At 40.4% G+C, this 27,014-nt stretch overlaps 4 long non-coding RNA genes across 5 annotated transcripts; all 4 read left to right on the top strand.

Annotated features, from left to right (window-relative positions):
- The first annotated feature begins 2,036 nt into the window (after positions 1-2,036).
- On the top strand, positions 2,037-2,519 carry LOC143115359 (uncharacterized). 2 transcript variants are annotated; one of them, XR_012985081.1, is made up of 3 exons: positions 2,037-2,087; positions 2,192-2,292; positions 2,434-2,519. It is a non-coding gene; the product is annotated as an uncharacterized LOC143115359 (long non-coding RNA). The 2 variants fall into 2 exon arrangements; XR_012985082.1 differs by having other exon boundaries at positions 2,064-2,078.
- Positions 2,520-3,392: 873 nt separating this feature from the next.
- LOC143115155 (uncharacterized) lies at positions 3,393-4,579 on the top strand. Its single transcript, XR_012985060.1, has 4 exons — positions 3,393-3,442; positions 3,528-3,653; positions 3,763-3,933; positions 4,481-4,579. It is a non-coding gene; the product is annotated as an uncharacterized LOC143115155 (long non-coding RNA).
- Positions 4,580-4,820: 241 nt separating this feature from the next.
- On the top strand, positions 4,821-5,815 carry LOC143114729 (uncharacterized). Its single transcript, XR_012984983.1, has 3 exons — positions 4,821-5,145; positions 5,365-5,543; positions 5,677-5,815. It is a non-coding gene; the product is annotated as an uncharacterized LOC143114729 (long non-coding RNA).
- Positions 5,816-5,822: 7 nt separating this feature from the next.
- On the top strand, positions 5,823-7,490 carry LOC143114728 (uncharacterized). Its single transcript, XR_012984982.1, has 3 exons — positions 5,823-5,849; positions 6,223-6,437; positions 7,205-7,490. It is a non-coding gene; the product is annotated as an uncharacterized LOC143114728 (long non-coding RNA).
- The last annotated feature ends 19,524 nt before the right edge of the window (positions 7,491-27,014 follow it).

Below are 27,014 nucleotides of genomic sequence, written 5' to 3'. Positions count from 1 at the left end.
ACCTACATCTGTCCTCTGTCAAATACCGTTGCATTTTCAGCTCTGAACAAAACCATTCAGGAGTTATTTAAGGAGAAATCGAACGTGCGTTTTGTTTCATTCGTCCCTCCTGAAACGACATGGGGGACGAAAGAAACATACAGCTTAAACTTCCCACAACTTCAATATTTGACAACATCATGAATGGTACTTGACATATGTGTTAATTTGGATAAATTACTGCTGGGCTTTACTGTCTGCTGTGAATATCTAACAACTAATTGCCGTCATTGTGAAGCGCATATCTCGCGGTTATGGAAATACCATGCACTATGCCATTTATATAGCTAGAATGCATAAGGTGACGTGAGCTGAGAGTGTCGTGAGTTTAGGGGGCACGTCAGCCAGAGGGTGTGTGAGTGACTGAGTGAGAGACTGCTGCCTGCTGACCAGAAACGGTCGCTGGAAGAAGGGTCTGAAGTGCCTCTGTTAAGGCTACAAAAACCCGCCGAACTGATCCGAAACCAGCCCAATTTTTATACACCCGCCCAAACCCATTTTTGCCCGCAAAATAGATGGCAAAACCGCCCAATTGCCCAATCTGGCAACCCTGTGCTTAACTAGCAGTAGAATACTATTGCACCTTTTTGTGAGTAGCACTAGAAGCTAGCTGTCCACCTGGCTCAAGGAAAATGTTCACAAATCTGATATCACAGTCAATTGGTAAACATGCTAAAAATGATGTCGATTGTAAGTTATTAAGTCATTATTATATAACGTATTATGTCGACTAAAGTGAATGTCAACAATGGGAACAGATGCATGTTTTAGATAGCCTCTCAAAATGATATGTTGACTGATGTAGTTAGTTCCTCAAGTGTTCACCTTACTAATCCAGTAAATATAAATGTTTTCCAGCTGAAGTAAGCAGAATATTTGCGCCATATCCCTGCAATTCCTCTACCCCAAGACGACGATCCAGCTACACTAGGACCTACTTTTGTTTCAGCGAAATGGATGATTTATTTGTGCCCAGTAGAGATGAGAAAGCCAGACTTGGTGCAGTGGGTCTTGGTGAAAATAAACTAACTTTTTTTGTTAAGTTTGGTGAAGGGTTTATAAAGGGTCAGTTTGATTGTTGACAATTAATCAGTTATTTGTTAATCAATAGGATGCTTGGTCTATAAAGTAGCAGCTAGTGTTAATTTCGTCAGACGAGACAAGAGGAAATATGTTCGTCAACGACCTTTTTTTTCATTACTAAGAGGAGACGATGTCAAGACGGCAGTAATGTCCTGAAACACTGACTAAGACTATCTTAAGATGCATTATTGTTGACGAAAAAAGACGAGACTAAAATGTTTTGCATGAAATAAAAACTAAGATAAAATCTCGTCTACAAAATGAGAAGACAGAATATCTAGCTCTTACGTTTTCAAAATATTCCGAATGAGTTCATACGCAACAGCTTTCCTGTAGGCTAGTCTGTGGCTGCAACTCTATGGGCTGCAACATGGAACAAGAACACCTAAGGAGATTTCTGCCAGAGTTAGCAAACTAACTACCTAAGCTTTATGCCACAATGCTACATACCCAGAAGTTGAAGCTTCTCTCAAACAAATTAACATCCCCCAGAATGTCCATACGAAAATGTTCATCATGTAATGTCAACTATTTTACTAGTTAGACTGATGATGCAAAGTTTGCTAGCAAGTAAGCTAATATGGAAAGTTCGCTAGCAAGTTAGCTATGGCTAAGATGGAGAGTTTGTTTGGGGAATGTGTTGCATTTGGGCGCATATCGCCATCTTAGTCAATTTAATGGTCTACAACTAATCGATTAATTGTTTGTTATTTCTGTTTTTTCTCTCTTTTTTGCAGGAGATGAGAACAGTGTGGAGGACTTTAGGGCACATATTCTGGGAGCTTACCCAAAACTGTCAGACTGTGGGGGATTTTAAATTTTGAGGTTGGGGGGTATGACGAGAAGCAAAAAACTCTGTGATGCCTTGTCCAAGTACAGGATATACAATCAAATTCATAAAAAACACCATTAAGAGCGCCATCATATACATCCGGCTGATGCAAAAAAACATCAATGTAATACCTGTAGGTTTTAAAGAGTATTTTGATAGAAGGAAATTATCCAAAACAAACTAGTATTGTCCTTCGTATTTTGTCTGGTGACTTTAACTCCTAACCTCTCACCATAGGTGGAACTTGAGGCTGTTGTGCCTGGGCCAAAAGAGAAGTGTATATTTTGTCACGAAGACATATTTTTTAATGACTTAAAAGATCATCTGAAACACTGCAGGTATGCACAGGATCTTAACTGACCCCTCCCCTGCATGTGAATTTTAAAAGGATGTAAACCTTCTCTAATGTACTATATTGAACAGTGTAGTGTAGCGTGTGGTCGCTAATACACTAACATACATTTTCATTTTCTTTAAAGGCATTCAAGTGAAAACGGCAGGGCATCGCCTAACGTCATTTGCACTCCAGACAGCCCAGAGTACTGCTGCTTCACCCCTAGTCCAAATGAAGTCGACGGAGAGTCATCCACAGATGCTTCACCATTACAGCTCATTGATTTAACCGAAGACGAAGCAATGCAGGTAACTTGTGACACTTCTATAGATTGGCGCATGCTTGTCTCAAATTTGTTGTCTAATTGAGTTTCTTTTTTATTGCTATTATTTTATTCTTGGAAAAATTATTGTTAGGAGTCTTTGGATGAGTGGAGAGCGGTGCGTCATCAGCAGGACCAAGAGTACCAAGAGTCTTTGGTTGCTGATCAAGAAAAGGTACGTCTGTCACCTCTTATATATCTGCTCAAGACATGGATTAATAACATCGACCATGGTAAAAAAATGTATATTAATCGTCTCGTTTAAAAATATTGATGGTAATTTTGATACCATAGATTTAATAGAGACCCAGTCAGACCAATAGTATGAAAAATCAGGAATAGAGTTTATTTACAATGATGCGCATCAAGGGAGAGACAGCATGACTTCACCTAAAGATCCATCAGCTGCTCTAACTAGACAAGGAAATAGTTAGAGTTTAAGTATCCTTCCAGGCTGACGGGAGATGCCGTTGGTCATCCCATCTCACGTGGACTACACTGAATCAGACCCTGATTAGTGGCAGCCTGGCAATCTGGAGCAGATAGCTACTGACGCAGCCATGCAGAACAGTGAAACACTGCAAAGTCATAATATTCATGCTTATCTCTAAACACAGTCACACACAGATATACACAGGGACAGTACAGATATCATACAGTCATTACATAGAATCATATTTTTAGTATAAAAGTGACCCACTAATGAGAAATGCAGAACATTAAACCACATATTGGAATATTGGACATAATGTTCTATTCCACTTTCTCTCAATATTAATCACCGCATGATCTCCTGACGGCATCATCTGAAATAGATGAAAGGCGCAGAAAGGTATGTGTCAGACTAACAAGTGTAAAACATAACCATTGCATATACAGTTTATTTAATTACACCCCCCCCCCCCCCCCCCCCACAGATCATACGTGAGAGGCAATTGAGAATGGCTCATATTTCCGAAGCAGCTCATGGGGTTCCCCTCAGATTTAAATACCCCAGTGGCATTATCAGAACAAGAAGATTTGAACTATCTGAATCCATCCAGGTTGTTATGGTGTACACTTTTATTGTTATTGTGATACAGACAGTGACTACTACACAATATTTTCAGTGATGAAGATGAATGTAAATTTAAATCTTTAAACATTGTTTAGATTTTATTCGACTTTGTGGGAGAAAATGATGATGCCACAGAATGTTTCCATATTCAAGATGCCCTGTCAATAGCAACCCTTAAAAGCAACATGTCTGGAACACTTTTGGAGAATAAAATTAGGGGGTCAAGAACACTGTATGTGCACTGGGTTCAACCTGATGATCCTGAGGTGAGAGACATGGGATTTGAGATTTGAAACTTAGCTGCATCACCTTTGTTTTTAGTATTTTGCTAGTTTGTAAGGTGAATGGATAACTTTATTCCAATGCAAGCTTATTAGAATGTATGAAAGTTAAAGGTCCTCTAAGCAATGCCATGCGTTTTAGGCTAAAACATTTGATGTCACTTACTGCAAACATCACCTAACCAACTGCTAGCTGTCTGTGTCCTGAATACACTGTAACAAAACCTGATCTCTGTGGACAGCCCAGGCTCCAAAAAAGGCAACAAAAACAACCTGGGCAAACCTAGCCCATAAAAACATAACAAACTGTTCCAGCAAATCACAGGCGAGATGCGCGTTTAGGAGGGTTTCAATTGCACGGGAGCAGCACGGAGGGAGGGGGAGGGAGGAAGTAGCAAGCTAGCTCTCTGTTTTGTTTGAAAGTCAACAGATGTGACGTTACCCAGCATCGCTTAGAGCACCTTTAACTTAGAGCAATTCAAATGTACAAGCACTCATATTCAAGCACTTTTGTGTTACTAATTCATTGCAGTTTGAGCCAGCACTTGATTCAAACCAAGAAATTGAACATTCCAATTCTGACAACTTTGCCCCCTCCTCTCTCTTGTCATCACCTGTGCTTTCACGCTGTTCTTCTCCTGAAAGGTATGTTGTTATAGAAATACAGTACATGGTTTTAGTTTTAATATGCCCGGTCCTTGTTATGTATGAAATCTTATGCTTTTCTACAAACAACTCCCATGCAAATCCTCTGATAAAATAGTTGTAAAACCGACACAATATTTTCTCTTGTCTCCTTGTTTCCAAAATCTGCTTTTCCCATCACTAAAAACCTTATTTGTTTGTACGCTTATTTGAATTTCCACAGGACTGACCTTAGAACAATTCTTAACCGTCTTCGGGAGAAAGTTGACGACACTTCAGCCCCAACAAGCAATCAAGTAAACATATGCAGGGACTACACTGGCAATGTACACAACATCTTCAAAAGTAGCCTTCAGGCATTCAGCCGACGGCGATTCAATCCAGAGGCTAGGCTGGATGTGGTGTTTGTTGATGCGGAAGAAACCGCTGAAGGTGCTATAGATGGTGGTGGACCCACTAGAGAGTATTTGAGGCTTCTGATGAAGGCCATTCATCAGTCCAGCATTTTTGAAGGACCTGAGACCGATAAGAGATTGACCCTCGACACCCTTGGTAATTCCACCATCCTTTTTACTTGTATTCCTTATTACAGTGCATGAAAATGTTTAGTTTGTCTAGTTTTGTGTTGAAATGTTTTTTGACAGCTTAAAGGATAATTCCGGAATTTGGCACTTTGAGTCCCTGTGACGACATCAGTAATCAAATATTATAGTTATGGTTCTTGGCAGATGCTTAATAGATATTACAGCTTTCAATACTTTCGGTTTGCAGCCTTGGAAAAAAAACTGTATGCACAGATATCGAGGATGATATCTGTGTGTATAGTACATGGAGATGTGCAACCAAGCTTTTTCTCAGAGAGACTATTTTGCCAGCTTTGCGACAAACCTACTCCCCAAGCAACAATTGATGACATAAGTGATGAGGCGTTTAAGGAGAAAATGTTGAAGGTGAGTTTTTTTTATTTTATTTATTATTTTTTTTAATTAGGGTTCCCACAGGTCATGAAATTTCTGGAATATCATGGATTTTTGATAAAAGTCTATTCCAGATTGTCAGTGCAACAATTGTTTGATCTTTTAGATCAAAGAAGCGAGAACAGTCCAAAACGCGAAAGCGGCAATTGAGAACGCAGAGGACAGCCTGGCTCTTGTTGGAGCGTGTAGGAACATCACAACTCTCAAACAGAGGGATGCCCTGGTGAATTCGGCTGTCGAATTCTTTGTTGCGGGCAGATTACATGCTGCATTGCAACAGTAAGTATTAGTTTAAACTTGTGAGACAGATTTGTTCTGGTATTTCTCTACACCTTAAATTTTAGGACTCTCCATGATTAAATAAGTAAGGGATACTGTATTGTCCGCCAGTCATTATCGAAAAATTAAGTCCCCACAGGGCGAACAGGACCCCGACGCGGATGGGTCTTGCTTCGTCCTGAAGGGACGTATTATTATATATATGAAAGACTGAATTCAGAGGCACAAAACATATTTCCTTGGCAGCAGTCTATTATACAAAATTGTCAGACATCTGAACGTTGGGTGGGCTCATTCAAGTGAATGGAGCATTCTACAGCATTATTAAGAGAGCCTTGTAATAACTAATGTTAACATTGATTTGTGTGCTCAGGTTTGTGGAGGGCTTCAACACCCTCGGACTCCTCCAGGAGATAAGGGCTCACCCGGATCTCTTCCATGGATTGTTTGTGGAGAATGCGGCCCCCTTGAAGGCCACTGACTTGTCATCACTCTTTCAAGTAAACTTCTCAGCAACAGGAACCCACACTAGAGAACGGGAAAATCAAACCATATGCTTCTGGAGAGACTGGCTCATTGATGTTGAAGGTAATAAACCATCTGCCTTTTTAAAGCCTTCCTTGTTTCCTCAGTGGTTCCTAGTTGGAATGAGTTGCCCAGTGCTCTCCGTTCCTGTTCTAGTTTTGGGTCTTTAAGAAGGGATGTAAAGGCATATCTGTTAAAGGTTGTATCATCGATTTCAGGCCCAAGAAAAGGCCCAAACATAAATGATCACATTCATCTAATCTTTCCAAACGATCCGCTAGCTGCCTGCCCCATAAGCAGGCCGTCAAAAAAACGCGTCTCTGTAGGCAGCCTAGGCTCCGAGATCTGTACACAAAAACAATTGCTACCAACAATTGCAACCAATAACCGACGAGATGCACGTTTAGGAGAGTTTTAATTGCACGGGGGGGAGGGAGTAGCGAGCTAGCTCTCTGTTTTGTTTGAACATCAACAGAAGTGACGTATCCCCGCTATCGCTGATACAACCTTTAAGCATGCACTTAGTAAATGAAGTGTTTCTTGTGAGTAAGGGTTTGTATATTATATTATAGTATTTTATTGTTTTTATTTACAATGTTTATTTTAATTAGGCTAATGATTGCATTTAAAATGTTTATTATTGCTATTCTCCTTAATATAGTCTTAACAACTTTTGAAAACTGTTCATTGTTAATTTCACTATTGTATTGTTTTATTTGTAAGTAGCTTTGGACAAAAGTGCCAGCCAAATCTCATAACCATAACAGGGGACAGGTGTTTGAAATACAGGGAAAATCCGTTTTCAACAACAAACTCAACTTTCGTTTCAGAAGGAGAAAGTGCCCCTTTAACGTTGGAAAAAGTCCTGGAGTTCTGTTCGGGCTCATCTTCTGTCCCCCCAAATGGCTTCCTTTTCCAGCCAACTATAGAGTTTTTATCTTCAGAATCCGGCAAGATTTTCCCTGAGGCCAACACGTGCAATATAATTTTAAAATTGCCCATTCTCAGAGATTTCGAATTATTCAAAAGAAACATGTGCAATGGAATTCTATGGGCTCCAACATTTGGCGTAGCATAAAATTGTGTGTGTGTGCGTGTGTGTGTGCGCGTGTGTGTGTGTGCGTGCGTTGTGTGTGTGTGTGTGTGTGTGTGTGCGCGCGCGGTGTGTGTGTGTGTGCGTGCATGCTACTAAAAAGTGCCTCTCATATGATGTTTGTTTAGTTGTTTTTGCTTGTTAACTTTTGTTCAAGTAACAGGTTTTTAAGCTAACTAGTATTACTTGAAAAACAAATTGTGTGTGTGTGTGTGCGCGCGTGCGTGCTACTAAAAAGTGCCTCTCATATGATGTTTGTTTAGTTGTTTTTGCTTGTTAGCTTAAAAACCTGTTACTTGAACAAAAGTTAACTAGTATTACTTGAAAAACAAATTGTTATTTTAACATGTAAACACTGTATTAGCTTAAAAACCTGTTACTTGAACAAAAGTTAACTAGTATTACTTGAAAAACAAATTGTTATTTAAACATGTAAACACTCCATTTATGTGAAAACATGTAAACACTCCATTTATGTGATGAATTGAAGATATACTGGTATTTTAAAATGTCATTTTATTATTAAAATAATTTACATTACATTCATCAACATTCATTTTGTCATTTCATCTGATGCAGTCTTTAACTCCCAAATCAATGCTCCAACAAGGTTCGAAGAATACGTACAGTCTCAATGTAAGTAGGTATTGTCTCTGGGAATGGGACAGAGGGATTTGGCAGTGTTGCCAATTCTGTGGCAGACAAAGCACGGGACAGCTCCAATTCAGGGATGTGAACTTCATCTGGTCTCTGTGGCCCACTCCAGTCAACTATACGGGTATCATCTGCCTGTAATTGTGTTCATTAGGGATAAAAGTGACATTTGTTCAGTTATTTGAGTCTGGTAAGCTTATGTACTTTGAATTAATTGAAAGTATTTCAATCACCTGACAAGGGCTTGTCCTGTTCCCATCTCTTGCTTTGCTAAACCACAATTGCAGAGGAGTTTTGTTTCTTTCTGATCTTACAGAGTGGTTGTTCCAGGCTCTCTGGAATTGCTGCAGATTGGACTGTATGTGAGGCATGTAACATCTATGTAACGCATACAGGTCTGTGTCATTAACAGGATTCAGCAATCCCATAGTTTCCAGTCGCAGGAACGTAATGTAAAACAGATCCAGGACATTTTCAAAAACATCCCTCCACAGCCGTTCCACTCTAAAAAAAAAAAAAAAGAAAGTCAGTTTGTTTCACCATTCACCTGTCATTGCCATTCTTTGAAACTGCTATGTTGTCTATTACAATAGATCGAAATTCTGGTGTTAGGCTAAGTAAGCACCTCTGATTGTGGACACTTCTTCCAGCAATATGAGAGTTCCTATTGAGTCCATTATTGGTCACCATGAAACGTGCCACAAGGATGTTCTCTCCTCCTTTGTCTGAACGCACTCTTGAGGGGATACCGTAGTGGTATACAGCAGTAAGGAAACTCTCAACAACAGTTTGAGCTCTGTTGTTATTTGCCGCTGTCAGGTAAACGATCAGTCGTGAAAACCCATCAATACCTCCGTGCACAACCACTCTCCATCTACGAATATGAAAAAGAAACTTTGATTACACAGTATCATGTTCATATTGGGTAAAGCTTCTAGTGCTGCTTTTAGAAATTAGATTCAGATTAGATTCAACTTTATTGTCATTTAGCAGAGTACAGGTGCAGAGCCAATGAAATGCAGTTGACATCCAACCAGAAGTGCAAAGAAGCATTAAATACCAAGTGCAGGTAGACTATAAATATAATGTATAGTATGGGGTGTTAGCAGTGCAAGGTTAGGCTATAGGTGAGACAGTATCGGAGTAAATGTAAACAGGTAAGCAGTGCAATACAGTCAATGTAAACAGTGCAGTAGTAAAAAGTAAACAGGTAAACTAGTAACAGCTAAAGTGCGAATGCTAGACAGGAGGTGAGGTTTTGTTCAGCAGTGTTACAGCCTCTGGCTGCCTGCTGTACAAACAAAGGTTGTAGGCATACCGTATAAGTTTGTGATTTCCGTCGATATGCCAAAGGCTGTTGGGGGCCGGAACAGAGTAACGCCTTCGCCTTATGGTTCGTAGTGACAGCCTGCGCATCAGTACACCTTGCGGATCCACACGCCTTAATGATGCCAGCACTCGCCTCTCTACAAAAGCAAGGGCACAATATTTCTGTTCAAGACATTTGTTATGCAATAGCAAAAAATAACGTTACATGCTAATCAGTTTCTGACTTTGACATGAGCTGTTCACTAAGTGTGCATAACTTACTTTTAACAAAATGTTGCCTTGATCTCAGGTGACCCAATATCATCTTGTAGCCAGCGCTGGGGTAATGGCGATGAATGTCAGACACAATTACATCCAATTCCTGGTCACTGATACTGTTATCCAAATCATCCCGTCTGAGACCACACACATGAAAGGCATTAGTTCTACAACCAGTGACGATGAATAAATAGGCCTACTATTCAGACGGAGCTGTCAAGTTCCAAAGCGTTAGCGTTACTAGGCAACCTATAGCCTAACTATCTAATGCTAGCTAACTTGGCGTCATACAACTCAATTTTGCTTTCTTACCTTAACCCCCATTGGGCAATCCTGCGTTGCAGTCTTCAGAGACACACCAAAGTTCCTCGCCATTTCCTTGCGCGGAAGTCCAAGTTTGATCTGACGCTTTAATTGCTCTCTTTCCATATTACGGCAGGCATCAGTGTTGGGAGAAAGGGCGATGTGTTGGCGCAGTAGATGCTCAGCTTGATCAAATCTGATCCCAATATCATCCTCCAGCTGGCTCGTTTCTTCCAGGTTTTCTTTTATTTGAAGCAGCCTGGCTAACGCACAATCATAGTCCACTGCCACGGTGTCAACATAATGTGACAGTGAAATTAGGGCAGTTACGTTGCACCTTATTGTCACCTCTTCCATTCTTGTTTAGGCTATGACCACAGATTCTAGAGCACTACGCGCTATGACTCCACCAGCCGTCCATCAACATTCTTAACCCTTAAAGGTGTAGGTTTTTGAACGTTCTAAGTTCCGCAACAATTTAAGGTTCTAAAATTCTATGTTGAATTCAATGAACCCAGATATTCTTTAGAATGTTAATTTCCCAACATTCCCACTCCTTTAAGGGTTAAGAAGCGTTCTTTTCAATGGTTCTTTTGCAAATCGAATTTGAAAAAGGAAAAGGAAAAGCAGCTGGAAAACAGATAACCAAAATAAATAATTTAAAATGCGAGATTATAATATTAAATTGGAGTACCCAATTACTTATCTATTTTATTAAACTGAATTTTCAAAAAGATTATGAAAATCCATCATTTATTCACAAATTCATTAATGTACTTTGCAATTAAATTTTTTTATTGGGTGTTTAATGTTGGTTTTGTAAATCCCCCTTTGAATTAAAAGCATTTATTGATGGATTAATACATAATTTAAAAGTTGTTTTCATATTTTAATGTTTACAATGGCAAATTAATGAAATCTTGTATTACTTTTTCAGTGACACCTGCGGTCCTCCATACCATATGCCTATGCCAACGTTTGCAAAGAGGAAAATCTTTTAATTTGATTCACAATGAAACGTTACATTTAATGCAGTGGCGTAACTATAGTAGGTGCAGCAAGTGCAGTCGCACCAGGGCCCGTGACCTCCCGGGGGCCCGTCGCTACCCCCGCCCTGCCTCCTTTTTTTTTTTTTTTTAGAACTTTAAAATGTTAGAGCACGGAGAGTGAAGCGTCACTTTGACGATCTATCTGAAGATGAGCGCTTAACCGATGCAGAGAGATACTTCAAAGTGCAGGTATTTAATGCAACTCTGGACATCATAATCAGTCAGCTCTCCCAAAGATTTGGAAGTATGCGGGAAACTTGTCATGTCTTTACGTATGACCCTTCAACTCGCAGGTGATGATGAACTGCTTGAAAAGGCAAGACGTTTGTCCGACCATTATAGCAGGGACATTGCACCGACATTCCCAACACAACTCCTCTCATTCAGGTCTTGCTTTAAAGCAGAGATTTCACAGAAGTCATCTATTTTTCAACTTGCCAAAATGCTGGTGGTAGATTATGACAGTGTAACATCCACATTCGGGGAAGTGTGTAATCATGTTTCTGACATTGCCTGTGACTGTGGCAACAGCTAAGCGATCTATTTCCAAACTCAAACTTATTAAGACCTATACCTTAGGAGCAGCATGGGGCAGGAGAGGCTCCGTGGGTTAGCTATCCTGTCCATTGAAAATACGAGAGCCAGAGCATTAAATATTGGGAACATCGTTGACGATTTTGCACAACGAAAGGCTCGTAAGATGGCCTTCTTCTAATGGCCTAATTCACGCATATTGGGGATTGTATGCATATGAATGATTTTATTTGGTTTCTGGACGGTTAAATAAGTTAGGCTACATTAAGTTTTGTGTCTGCGCAGTGCGAATTTATAAGCAAGCAATCTACGCTTGCAGTTTCAGCAGAGGTTTGAAGAGGGGCACTGAGTGTTCCCATAATTCCATGCGAGTTGATGTTAATGCAGTAATATTAGATTACCCTGGCCTGCAGGCTGTTAATACAATTATTTTTTAATGTTTTCACATGTAATGAAATAGTCGTGTGTTTTTTATTTGAAATTGTAATCTGTAACTACTAAACTACTTCGGTGCCTCAGGCCCTTTGCATAAACAATTGAAGTCACCCTTAATGTGTATTGCATGTATCAGAGCTAATTCATCCTGGGCCCAAAATTTGTCGGTATGAGGCCCGCACAGCGTTCTCGCACCTGGGCCCACCAATGGTTTGTTACGCCACTGATTTAATGTACAAGTAAACAATGAGTAGGCTAGTTTTGGTTGTTGTTGGTGGTGTTACTGCATCCCTTAGTTATGCCTACAATGCAAAATTGTTCCCTCATGATTGTTAGACGCATTTCAAAACATCGCGACGAGAAATGCCACCACAAAACATTGTTTGTGAATCGGTCTTATTAGGAGTCCTCGCTTAAGCTGTCACAGATTCAGGCGCTACTTTTAGGGCTAAAATGCTTCCTGAATTACTCTTAGTAAAAGGAGTCCTAAAGTTACGAGTGACGAAGTTACGAGTACAAGCATCTCATATCAAATGACCATGGCATTACACTAAGCAATAAATCTCATAACGTTACAGCAACATATCCTCCCTATGACCTAGCTAGCTAGCTTCTAGCCACACAAGAAATGAATGATGTTAAAATCTCCGCTTAGCATTCTAATAACAGAAAGGGCACATTTATGTGGACCACTACAACATGACTCATTATGTCTGTAACGTTAACTGTATAAAACACTTACTTTCATAAAGGAAGCACACCATCCAGCACATACACATGGAAACCGATATTTTAGGTACTTGGCCACGAACTCAAAACTCTGTGTCTCTCTGAAGCTCTATTCTAGAATCTTTGCTCTGAAGTCTTGGTTGCTAAGCAACATCAAATAAACGAATAGACAGTCTTCCAGTATTAAATGTGTACGTGTGATTACGAATGGGTGTGGTTTGTAATTACAATAAACAAGAAATAACATTTCCAATAATTTCCCATGATAAATTACATAATATTTGCACCTTCCTTACTTGTGAAGCTCACACCTAGTGAAATGTAATACAATGTTGCCACCTAGCGTAATTGCTTGCTTAGTCTTTCGTCAACTCCATGCTTTTAGGAAAACAATCTTTTTATCACAGTTCCCTCTTCAATGAGCGATTACCAGCTCGTTTTTGTAACAGAGATAGCTGTTTATTGTCCCTAGGTTTACAGAAACACCTATTCATATTAATACGTAGCCTATGGAGTGCTGCCGACCACTGTTCATTACGGCCCAGAATGCCTTGCATGTCTTTACAACAAAACAACACAGTAAAACCTAAATGCCCATAAACATATGCATTTGCATACTCGTAACATTTTTAATAATACTCTCCCATCATGATATTTAACAATAATTAAAATTTTAATTTGAACACCGTCAATGTGAAAACAACTCTATTATGTAAGCTATATATAGCTACTGTTCTCCTTGCTATTTCAGTTTGTAAGTCCATACTATCCCATGGCAGAGCAAGGATTTCATGATTGGGCAAGGGTAAGGTTGCCCCAAGACAATGTGGCTGCCCAGGGACATTGTGCATACTTGGAAGGCATTGTGATAGAAGTGCAACTGTAAAGGTGAAAGGTGATAGTTACCAAATACCTATGGGTGGTATGCCAAATGATGAGAACTTTTGGAATATTTCTTTTTTTTTTTTAGCTTATGCACCCTCACATTGGAGTCCCGAGTTCATATACAAAATTTGGTATCGATATGTGACAGTGTTCCTGAGATATGGACGACTTCCTGTTTTGGAGCTTCGCCACCGATTTCGTTTGGCTGTGACGGGCAAACGCTTTTGAAAATCAAAAATCCTTTCTGTAACTTTTGTGAAGCTTGGTCCAAGGATCATGTACGTCAAGTTTCGTGAAGTTCGGACCAAATTTGTGACCTGTGAAACTTTAGTTTCGCTTTCTATTCAATCCAATATGGCGGAAGAATGACAAGGGTCAGTGACATCCTTTTCAATTTCCACACTACACCGGTTCGGGCCGGACGTTCTAGAGTTGGACCGGTGGCGATATCTCAAAAGGTCTAGGAGCAGGAGCTGATGAAAAATTGGGCTTACAGGAATAAGAAAACTTAAGAAGAACAATAAGTGTGCTGCTTTCAGCAAGCACACTTAATTAAGGATCTCTTTGCGCACTACTTGTGCTGCTCGACTGCTTTCTGAGCTTCCACATCTGAGGGCACATTTACGCGAAAGAGACACACTCCTGAGTTTTGAGAAGGACATTGGACCAGGTCTCATGATAGTCTGTCAAACTGACAGTGATGCCATGCACTTAATGCGAGCAGCACAAGTAGTGCGCAAAGAGATCCTTAATTCATCTTTCTCTTTTGACGGGTCATTCAAAGAAAACTGCCAGCAGAGGGCTGTGCCAGGATCTCTCTTGGCCTTCATCAACATGGTACTTGATGGTACAAACATTGAGCACCAGTCCACCACAAAACCTGCCCTAACAATCTCCCAATTGATAGTCTTAACAGTAAGAAGTAATCAATTAAGTAGTAATTAAAGACACAGCCTTATATTAACATGCTAGCTACAAATGTGTTCAAGCCCGGTTGACCGGCTATTTAAAGGGACACCAGGCAAGCCTACTGCTTTTTCTCTATGAAACTCCCCCTCGCTCGGTCTGAAGCTCTTTTCCTTTTCTTTGCATCTTCTGTCAAGGGTTTTCGTTGCTTCTTCGCCGGCTCTGCCATACACACGTTTTCAACAATCTCTAGCGTTTCGTTAGCCTGCCTGCTTCGGTCGGCGGGTAGGATACACTGAACTTGCAAGCGGGATATTCTTCCTACAGGCAATAGGGGCGGGCGAGAGAGTCTTCACTCGCCCTGTAACGAGTCATTTAACCATATACCGACTTACGAAGATGAGTAATTAACACAAAAACGTTGCCTGGTGTCCCTTTAACTAGGCTACTCTGTTAACATTACCTATTTCAGCCATAACAAATTTCACATTACCAAACTGACACATCTACAATATACTCTGTTCAATCATTAAACTAGCTTCAGCTCACATAAATGTTCCAGACTATCTTCTAGTTTAGCTAGGATAATTATTTTGATCAATGTCCATGATTTTTAACTCAAAAGCTAACTACCAAGGAAAACTCCTTCCTGGCTATGGTTAAATTAATTTGCAACATGAATAATATTATGTAATTATGTAATAATATTTTTTGTTCATAGTCAATATGTTTACCTGTTAGAATATGTCGGTTGAAGTGCTCTCTACATTGTGCGTACTGTGGCCTGTAGCAACAACTCTCTAAAGCAGGGTTTTTTTAACCAGCGGTGGTATTGCAGGTGGTCTGTGAAAATGGTCTAGTGGGGTCACCTGTGGATAATTCTGTGCTGTGAAGAAATGAATTTAGCCACACATCTCATGAAATAACAACTAATAACTGAATAATACAGCGACAACAAAGAAATTAATTGGGATACATAAAAAATGAATATTTTGATGTTTTGTTTACCTTGACCTTTACATAAATGCATTTTCTTGAACTCTGGTGGTTTCAAAGTTATCAGATACAGAATGGGCACCCAAAAGTTAGTGGGAAATGACACCTTAAGTGTTTTTCTACTGTGTTTGGTTCCAACGTGAGGCACTTTTGAATATTATTGGCGGCCATCTTGGATTTGACCTCTCCCGGGCCTCAGAGGTCAAATTTGACTTCCCTCCAAATCTGAAAATAAACCTCATGGTATAACCTAACTATGGTAGAAGTTTCATGTTTCTTTCAAAAAGTGCACAATTTTCATGGTTACCCGCTGTACTATTACATCAATGATGAGTAGACATGGACCTTTATACCGCTATAGGCTAGGATGCTGCTTTCACATCTACGGTGTCATTTTCTTAATAAAGTAATACGACGTTTTAATGGGCATATCCCGTAGCATATTGTTCAAAACATCATCAGAGTAGGCCTAGGCTAGCCTAAGCTAAATTGTTCAAGCCATATTGTTTCAAAATATTAAAAACTAATAATAGCCAAAAATACTAAATGAATCGCAATGCATGCTGGGAAGCAAAACTCAACATGAAATAAAGTACATGAAATATAACTAGAATGCATTGAAGTTATATCCACTCTAAGCCGTTTTCTTGGACCTGTGATCAAACAGGCACAGCCTATAAATAGCCTATGTAAGCCTATCTTCCTGGAACATTGCAGATAAAGAACAATGTATCGTTTTCTCTAGGCTATGAATGCTCTTTGTAGCCAACTTTAAGCTGAAATAAATAGATTCCAGATGTTTCTATTCTATATCATTTTTTATTAATAAACAGTAAGGCTCTGGTGAGGCAGAGATCTTCTGCTCCTCGTCAGAAATATCATCGGATATGTGCACTCTTTGCTGTTTCCACAAGGAGCTGCTGTAACATCGGGGACAGCTATGCGTGACACTTTTAAACGCGAGCGTGCGTCAAATAAATTACAATGACATTTAAACAAGTCATGAAGAAGCAGTATCCTTAATTCTTCTGCAATGTAGAGCTTGTGGATTGTTTTGCTTTACAAATTAAGTAGTCACTTCTGTTGCTAGACAACCCTAAACAAATACGTGGTCTGTTTTTAACATTTCTCTAGTTTTATTGCCAGTGGTGGTTCTAGGATTTTTCTGAGACAGGGGCCATAAAGGGGCCACATCATACACTGAGGGGCCAAGAACCGGTCAACATCCATACACAGAAAATCCCTTGTTCAGTAAGGCAGAGGCACGTTGTCTACGTGATATGCAGGACTAGGCAGGACGAGGCACTCATCGGGCATCCTATTCAGCAGAAATGCGCGTGCGCAAGGCTTCACGACACCAATCTTGCTCCAGCGGCAAGTTCACAACACTTTGGCACGATGTCTTCACAACACACCATATGTAGTGACAGCTTTGCGGCGGTCACTTCTGAGAGCGGATAACTCCGGACAACGCGCGTCTTAGAATATAGAGTAATTTTATTAATCCACTTTTCGTCAAAATACAAACAAAAGCCTCTATCGCATTCACGCGGTTGAAAAATTGTTTGCCACTTCCGCTCTACCTGGCCACAGGTGTCCCAGCCCTATAATAGCTATCCGTCAATCAGACAGCCAGACGTTACTCTTAATTGGCCAGACAGTTTTAACATGTAAAATTATATACATTTAAACCATATTCATCATAATTATAAACCATATTACATGAACATAAATATTATCTTAATGTCATTGGCATTTCATCAATATTAATAATTTAAATGATTTTACAAACATAAATATCAAAATGGCTCCAACACTCCAGCCCCTAATTGACCATAATGTGGCAATTCATAACATAAACATTCATAAGGAGCCGCACAGTTCAAAGTCCATTATAACAGCATTTACATTCAAAGTTCTTTTTTTTTCTTTTTTTCACATATTAGTTTCAATAGTTCATAGAAAGTCCATCAAAAATGTTTTCCTTTCAAAAAATATTGCCCCTTGTAAAAAGAAAAAAGGTCAAGGGGACTTCAAAGTCTTTTCTCAAAAGGTTTTGCAAAATCAAAGTCCATTCAATAGTCCTTGTCAAAATCACATTATCTCACATTTACACATTCTTTTAATCTCTTTTTTCATAAACATCAACAGGTAAGTGTTCAACAGATTCATAGTTTATACTCACACCCATTCAATAACGTCAAAATATATATTACTTCGGTGAATGGCAAAGATTTCAGTAGGTATCAGGATATTATTGAAACAAACACCATGTTGTGTGCAGGGTAGTGTGTGTAGTGTATCAGTGTGTCAGTCTGGTCAGTTGATCAGTCAGGACATGTCTTTAAGAAGACACAGCTTGGTAATCGGTCTCTCCAAGATTCCTGTCTGAGTTTTTACTCTGACATGACGTACAAAGCCCTTTCTATCTGGAAAAGTTTCCATGATTCGTCCCATAGGCCAGGAGTTTCGTGGAGAGGTTTCATCTAGGATCATTACTATGTCTCCAGGTTTTAGATTTCTTTTAACCTCATTCCATTTTTGTCTCTCCTGCATTAAGGGAAGGTACTCCCGTGTCCATCTCTTCCAGAAGAGGTCTGATAGGTACTGAACCTGCTTCCACCTTCTTCTGGAGTAGCAGTCCTGCTTGGTGAAGAGCCTAGGTGGAAGTATGGGTTTCCCTTTTAAGAGAAGCAGGTGATTTGGAGTTAAGGGTTCAGGATCTTTAAAGTCTCCAGATGTTTCTGTAATGGGGCGGGCATTGAGAATTGCCTCCACTTCGCACAGGGTAGTTTGAAGACATTCATCATCTAAAGTCTGTTCCTTTGTGATGGAGTAAAGGATTTTCTTTATTATTCGAATAAGACGTTCCCACACGCCTCCATGGTGAGAACCATAAGGCGGATTGAACGTCCATTTGATGCCCTTTTCACGTATGGAATTCTGGATCTTATTCATGTTTAAGTGAGCAAGTGCTTGTTTTAATTCTCGCTCTGCGCCCACAAAATTCGTTCTGTTGTCTGAAATTATTTCTTTTACCTGACCACGTCTACAGATGAATCTTCGTAATACTGAAATACATGAGTCGGTATCCATAGAGTAAGCCATCTCTAGGTGTACAGCTCTACTTGCAAGGCACGTAAACAAGGCTCCGTATCTCTTTACCCGATTATGGCCAGATTTGACTTCTATGGGCCCGAAATAGTCCAAGCCAGTGTGTGTAAACGGGGGAAGATCTGGTGTTATGCGCATGAGGGGTAAGTCAGCCATTTTCTGTTTCATAGCAGTACCATGCCATCGTCTGCAGAGTATGCAATCACGGGTTATTTTCCTTGCAGCCTGATTTGCCTTGAGTATCCAGTATTTCATCCTGAGTTTCGAAAGCATTTGATTTTTTCCAAAGTGACCTACCAGATGGTGGGTATGGCTCAGAAGAAGTCTTGAGAGGTGGTCATCATTAGGCAGAATAGCCGGGTGTTTTATCTCCTCCGTCATGGCCAGCTTACTCAGTCTGCCTCCCACTCTTAATATTCCATCATGAAGCATGGGATCCAATTTGTAGAGTCTGCTATTCCTTCTTACAGCTTGGCCTGTTTGTAAGGCTTTCACTTCATCCCTAAAGGCTTGCCGTTGAACATAAGCTACAAGCGATTCCTCAGCATCTGCGAGATCCTGCATAGATAGCTGCTGGTCTGCAGGTTCTGATTTTATTGATTCAGTCTGTGAGGTACCTGCTCGTTTCAATTGGATTAAGTGTCTCAGAGTCATTTTAAACTTCAAGAGCCAGGCTGTAGATCTGATGAGTTTGTCCCATGATGAAAAGTATTCAATAAAGTGAGTCAGAGGATCTTCATGGGCTGCTGTTGCAAAAGCTACAACAGTTTTCTTTACCTCGGAGTCACTGTCTGAAAGCATCAATGGTTCTGTGGAACGTTTTGGCCAATCAGCTTCACATTTGGCCAGAAAGTCTGGACCCTTAAGCCAATTACCTCCTTTCAGAAAAGACTCAGCTCGCATTCCCCTAGACGCATTGTCTGCTGGGTTGAGATCAGTCTTAATGTGACGCCACTGAGATTTCTGTGTCAGACCGCGAATCACAGTTACCCTGTTCGCCACGAAAGTTTTGAATCTCTGTGTGTCGTTCAGGATGTACTTCAGGACCGAAGTACTATCTGTCCAGAAGAAGGAGTCTGAGATCGGAAGTTCCAGTTCTTTCTTGAGCAGATTATCCATCCGAGCAGCCAAAACTGCTGAAGTGAGCTCCAGTCTGGGAATTGTCACTACTTTCAAGGGTGCAACCCTCGCTTTCCCCATCACAAACGCAATGTGAGGTGGTCTACTTCTGCAGGTAAGTCTTAAGTAACTGACTGTCCCATAGCCCCTCTCACTGGCATCGCAGAAGTGGTGTAATTGGGCTTCAGTGACATCAAAATCCGCTGGTTTGTAACATCTTTCTATTCTGAAGTTAGAGATCATGTGAAGATCGTTCTGCCACTCGCTCCATTTTGACGCAAGGGCAATTGGGATTTCATCGTCCCATCCGCAGTTGATCTTACACAACTCCTGCTGTATCAGTTTTCCTGTGAGCATAACTGGTGATAAAAATCCCAGAGGATCATAGACAGAATTGAGCATGGACAAGATTCCCCTTCGACTAACCGGTCGTTGTTTCAGTGTGCTGTCAAAGAAGAATGTGTCTGACTCAACATCCCATCGCATGCCAAGGGCTCGCTCCACAGGAAGCCTGTCCTTCTCAAGGTCTATGTTCTTAACTTCCTTTGCTCTTTCTCCTACAGGTAAAGATGCGAGGACAGAACGGCTGTTACTGGTCCATTTGGTAAGTTTAAATCCTCCAGTTGCGCATATAGTCTTCAGGTTCTGAACCAAACTGATGGCTTGCTTTTCATCTGAAACAGATTTCAGACAATCGTCCACATAGAAATTGTGACAAATGGTGTTGAGTACCGAGGCATCAGCTTTCCCTTCATTATCCTTGGCTGTCTGCTTGAGAGCAAAATTTGCACAGCTGGGAGATGAAACTGCACCAAAAAGATGCACAGTCATTCTGCACTCTATTAGTGCTTGGTTACAGTCACCACCTGGCCACCACAAGAACCTCAGGAAGTCCACATCCTTTTCAGGAATCCTCACTTGGTGGAACATTCCCTCAATGTCCCCCATTACAGCTACTGGTTCCTGTCTGAACTTCATAAGTACACCTAACAAGGTGTTCGTAAGGTCTGGGCCTTGTAGTAGCTCAGTGTTCAAAGATATACCTTGGTAGGCTGAAGTACAGTCGAAGACCACCCGGATTGACTTTTTCCTCTTGTGATACACTCCGTGGTGGGGAATGTACCAGAGTCTCCCATCAGTCCGGCAGAGCTGTTCTTCAGGTACCATTTCCGCATGCCCTTTCTCAAAGAGATCATTCATAAAGCACACAATCATTTTTAAAAGACTCATCCTTCGCAAATCTTTTCTTAAGGCTCTGTGTTCTTTGTTCAGCCACTTGCCTATTATTAGGCATACAGATGTCATCCTTACGAAAAGGAAGTCGGATTTCATAATGACCATCCTTTTTTCTGATGGATTCATTCATGATTTTCAGAAACTTCTTGTCCTCAAATGAGTGTTCTGCTTTCTCTTTGTAGGTCAATTCTGGAAAGTCTTGTTTGTACTGTTGGACCAAAAGATCCTCCAGACAAGCCACTGATATCCTATTGGTTGTTATCTGTGGTCGGCCATGTTTGTCAACGAAAGAGTTGATTCCCAGTGGTCCATTTACTATCCACCCCAGATGTGTCAGGACAGCATATGGGCCATTGTCTTGACTGTTGATGACCTTCAGTGGTTCCATGGCTTTCGGTATATTCACACCAATCAACAGACTGACATCAGCTTCGATGGACTTCAACTTGACCGCATTCAGGTAAGGCCATCGTTTTAAGTCTTCTTCTCTCGGGATGTTCTGATGGTTCACAGGAATGGCTTGTTGTGTGAAAACCTCTGGAAGTTCTATGAAATCATTGCCTTCAAGGCTGCATACTTCCAGTCCACTCAATTTATATGTTTTCACAGGCTTTTCATAACTCATTGTTTGAAGCAGAATTTCTGTTTTCCTCCCTCTGACGGACAGTTGTTCCATTAATTTCTCCGTACAGAAAGTTGCAGAACTCCCGGGATCCAGGAACGCATATGTTTTGATAGACTGACTACCCTTAGCCGTCTTCACTCTTACAGGTACAATAGCCAGTTTGTGGTCAGTATTGCCAGCCCCTGTTTGATCGGTTGGTGCCATGGTGACAGTGACAGAGTTGGCCTGAACAGCTGTGCCACAGGTGGTATTGTTCGTGGTTACTACAGATGTTTTAGTATATGTGGCGCCACCTGGTTGCCAGTTTCCAATGTGCAAGATGGTAGGGTGTTTCTTATCGCATGAGCGACATGTTAGACGTTTTTTGCATGTTTTACTGAGATGTCCTCTAATCAAACAGCCAAAACAAAATCCATGTTTCTTGAGAAACTCCACTTTCTCCTTATGAGCAAGTTTTAATATCATTTTACATGTTTCCAATGCATGCTCTCCTTGACAGAAAACACAGGGTTCGGAAAAAGCATCCTTTGCATTAACGTGAGTAGAATTTTTGAAAGTTTGATTTCCATTTTCTTTGATGTCGGCATTAGCAACAACCGCATTAGAGATAACTGGAGAAACTGCAGTGACGAAGCTCTGCTTGCTGCTAGATTTCCCGTAGGTCGAGCTCACTGTAGGTGCTCTCACCACCTTTATTTCTCTGCGAGCATCTTGAATATTGCCAAAGACCGGATCCTGCATTATTCTGGCCTGCTTTTCAACGAATCTGACAAGGTCATTGAATTTAGGTCTCTGTTGGGTCTGTTCCATAATGTCGCATGCCACCGCTCTCCATCTCTCTCGGAGTTTATAGGGGAGTTTTGAAACAATTTGTTTCATATTGGATGGTAAATCAAGTTCTGACATATAGCGAAAGTTTTGGGCAGCATTATTACAACTTCTTAGGTATAAAGCATAACTATGAAGCGCCTTTCCATCGTCTGGTCTGATTACACTCCAATTTAAGGCTTTCTCCATATAGGCAGTCGTGATCCTAAAGTCATTGCCAAAGTGGCGCTTGAGCAGGCGCTTTGCTTCAGCATAACCAGCTGCTGCATCCATGTACAAACAACTTCTAACTAGTTCTTTTGGCTGTCCAATTGTATACTGTTCTAAAAAGTACAGTCGGTCCTCATTACTGTCAGTCTTATCCTCTATATTGTGTTTAAATGCTTGCATAAATAACTGAAAGTCCAGAGGGTCACCATTGAACACAGGCACCTCCTTCTTTGGAAGAGATGATTGGCATAGAACAGATACAAGCAGATTTGTCAACTCTGTGCCATCAGGGGGATCTACTGGTTCCCTTCCAGGAGTAGATTGTGTTCTTCTCGGCTTAGTCACAGTAGTTCGGTAAGTTCCTTGGCTTGGTACATTTCGCCTTGTTGCTGCAGTAGTGGTTGGTTCTGGTGCAGCTACCAACTTCTGATGTACACACATAGCTTTCTGAAATGGTGTTTTAGGTATTGGTCCCAATTCCACAAAATCCAGATGAGACATGCCAGTAACTCTGCTGCTTTCCACTGATTTGGACTCCACTGGCTCTTCGGCTCGGTGTGATCTTTTGTCCATATATTTCTCCAGGTAAGCATTCATGTCATCCTCAGACCTCAGACCTGATTCTGTTGGTTCAGTTTCCTCCAGGGCCTGTAGTTTTGCATTAGTGACAGAAATTTCCTCTCTTAATTGTAACGCTTCCATTTTAGCTTGTAACCTAACCTTGTCCATTTCCATTTCATGTTTCTCTCTCAAGGATTTGGCTCGGGCCATTAAACCAGCTTTATCCACAGCAATTTTAATGCGTGCTGTGTGGGCAGATGATTCCTTTGAGGCAGCCTTAGAAACTCTTGACACACTATCAGTCACATCAACAAGTGATTGTTCATTTGATTGACGTTCCAACCAGATCTCAGTTTGAGAAATAAATTCATTAAACTTTGCAATCTTTGGTTCATACCAGTCAATATTTTCATTTTCTTTCACATGATCAGTTAACAACATTTGAACAGATTCATGAGATATTTTAAATTTGTTCAGAATTTCATGAAATGCATTCAATTGTGTTGTCACCTTATCAGCATCACCAGTGCTAAACATTATCATTTCATTAATTTCATTCATTTTGCGAGTGCAATGACCAAGTTTGCCGCGACGCGTTGAGCTCTTTAAAAACAGGTTTTCTCTGATCGTCTTTATTTGTTTCTGGGCCTTCGGGCTCATATTGAGTTTGTTCAGGTTGTTCCGTTTCTTCCTCAGACATGATCACAATTATTTTATTTCGTTTTAGTACAATTAATATTATTCCCTCTTATTCAGTCACATGCATACAAACAGCGTTTTCATTTAATCATTGTTTAATTTTCTGCCGCCTGTTCGTTCGTTCTGTGTTGCGTGCAGGCTCGTAATTACTGTATTGCTTTATTGCAGGTTATGCTTAGTCTTAGTTTGTTATGAGAAGTTCTCTTACAACAATGTCCAATTTCAATCAAGACGTCGGGATCTCAATGATCAGAATCAGTTCGAATTGTCAACAATTGCGCAATTGTATTGTCCCATCAAACAAGTCTCTCTCGTAATGTCTGATCATACCTGGGTCTGAAGACAATGCAAATCGCCAGGTTACTCACAAAAGAAGATACTGAGTGATCGTAGTTCCAGGTATTTCCAGGTATATAATCCACGGAATAATCCACAAGTTTCCCGGCTTGTCCGACGTTTCATGAACCATTTTTCAACTTGATGTAGTGACAGCTTTGCGGCGGTCAATTCTGAGAGCGGATAACTCCGGACAACACGCGTCTTAGAATATAGAGTAATTTTATTAATCCACTTTTCGTCAAAATACAAACAAAAGCCTCTATCGCATTCACGCGGTTGAAAAATTGTTTGCCACTTCCGCTCTACCTGGCCACAGGTGTCCCAGCCCTATAATAGCTATCCGTCAATCAGACGGCCAGACGTTACTCTTAATTGGCCAGACAGTTTTAACACGTAAAATTATATACATTTAAACCATATTCATCATAATTATAAACCATATTACATGAACATAAATATTATCTTAATGTCATTGGCATTTCATCAATATTAATAATTTAAATGATTTTACAAACATAAATATCAAAATGGCTCCAACACCATATGATTGGCTCAATGTATTCACATCACACCACATGATTGGCTCACATGTATTCACATGTTGACGTTTTGCCGAGGAAGGGGTGGGATATGTGTAGGCCATATTGGCGTGACAAACTAGCCCCATGCATTTCTATGGAGGATTTTTTGAGTGCTGTGTCTCCTCATTAGAAAGTCTCTGGTATACCCACTTAAAAAGCATCACCATCTCAGTATACACACTTAAAACAGACAAGGATAGGTATTAATATTTGGGGTTGATCACAGTATACCCACTACAGCTAACTACACTACACCACAGCAGTAAGCTGTATACATTTCACCAGTCTTACCTTGTTCAAATACTTGAATGCTAAATGCTAAAAAACAAAAAAAGCAAATACAATTCTTAACAATTTTCCCATTTATTTATAATGTGCATTGAAAACACAATATAAAACTAAAATATAATAGACGCAAGTTTTACTTTAACTGTTTCCCTTTTTGTTGATAAGAGAAACCACTTTCAATGCCAGTTTGCATACATTAAAACAAAGACACACACACACACACACACACACACACAGCATGTCAGCAACAACTACATCATATTTACACAATTTTTTCAACAACTATTTTTACAATGGTCTTATTAGGGCCCGAGCACCGAAGGGCGCAAGGCCCTATTGTTTTTGTAAGGATTATTATTATTAGGGCCCGAGCACCGAAGGGCGCAAGGCCCTATTGTTTTTGTAAGGATTATTAGGGCCCGAGCACCGAAGGGCGCAAGGCCCTATTGTTTTTGTAAGGATTATTATTATTATTATTATTATTATTATTATTATTAGGGCCCGAGCACCGAAGGGCGCAAGGCCCTATTGTTTTTGTAAGGATTATTAGGGCCCGAGCACCGAAGGGCGCAAGGCCCTATTGTTTTTGTAAGGATTATTATTATTATTATTATTATTAGGGCCCGAGCACCGAAGGGCGCAAGGCCCTATTGTTTTTGTAAGGATTATTATTAGGGCCCGAGCACCGAAGGGCGCAAGGCCCTATTGTTTTTGTAAGGATTATTATTATTATTATTATTGTTATTCCACTTTTTTGCTTTCCTGTTTTTGAGGTGGTTAACATGGTCGAAACCTCTTGAAATTTGGCAAAAACGTCAGGTGTCATGCATCGCAGTTAGGTACAAGAGCTTGACCCCGGGCGTGGCCCAGGGACTTGCTAGCGCCCCCTTAGGTGACTGATCGATCCCGTGGTTGGCAAATATTTTGAGGTGGTTAACATAATCGAAAACGCATGAAATTTAGCACACACATCAAGTGGTACAGTGAATAGACAGGGATAAAAGCTTGGCACCGGGCGTTGCCCAGGAACTCCATAGCGCCCCCTTACGTCCCAGTGACTTGTGGTTGGCATATAGTTTTAGATACACACACCAAATTTGGTGGGTGTATGTAACTCCCAAAAACAAACAACTTTTGTATTAACATGCCATTAGCCACGCCCACAGGAAGTGAGGTAATTGAGATTTTGTGCGTTGTGGACATGATCAATTTTAACGTACTCCTCCTAGACGGTTGATCCGATTCATGTCAAAGTTGGTATACATGATGCCGAGATGTTCCTGATTATAAATTGTGAAGTTTTTTTTTGATTTGTTGTAATTTGACGAAATGGCGAAATTATTAATTTTAATACCCTTCCACATAAACAATAAATGTGTCATAATTCACCATGCATGGCTTGAAATGTTTTACATTTCACAGGTCATTGAAGACCATGTTAATGATAATATTCACATGCCCATAATGCATGTTTGGCATAGCGCCACCAACTGGCAACAGAAAGAATGACAATTATACTGATGTCACATGATCAATTTGAACATACTCCTCCTAGACGGTTTGCCAGATTCATTTGAAATTTGGCAAACATTATGCCAAGATGTCGCTGATGTTAAATTGTGAATGGATTTTTGAATTTTGTAATGTATTTGATATGATTTTAATATCTCACCACATAAACAGGAAATGTGTCATAAATCCCAGTGCATTGAATGAATGGTCTGAAACTTCTCAGGTTAATAGATATCATGATTATGATGATATCCAGACACCCAATGGGCCTGCCTGGCATAGCGCCACCACCTGGCCAAGCAGGAAATGTGCCAGAAATGGACAATGCCTTAAGTGATTGATCTGAAACTTTATAAA

Source organism: Alosa pseudoharengus, unplaced genomic scaffold (assembly GCF_046254945.1).
Source record: "Alosa pseudoharengus isolate Yale_2024_CS ecotype anadromous, Long Island Sound unplaced genomic scaffold, YU_APseudo_1.1 YU_APseudo_1.1_scf_9, whole genome shotgun sequence".
NCBI classification, from domain to species: Eukaryota; Metazoa; Chordata; class Actinopteri; order Clupeiformes; family Clupeidae; genus Alosa; species Alosa pseudoharengus.
This window is presented reverse-complemented; position numbering and strand designations above follow the sequence as displayed.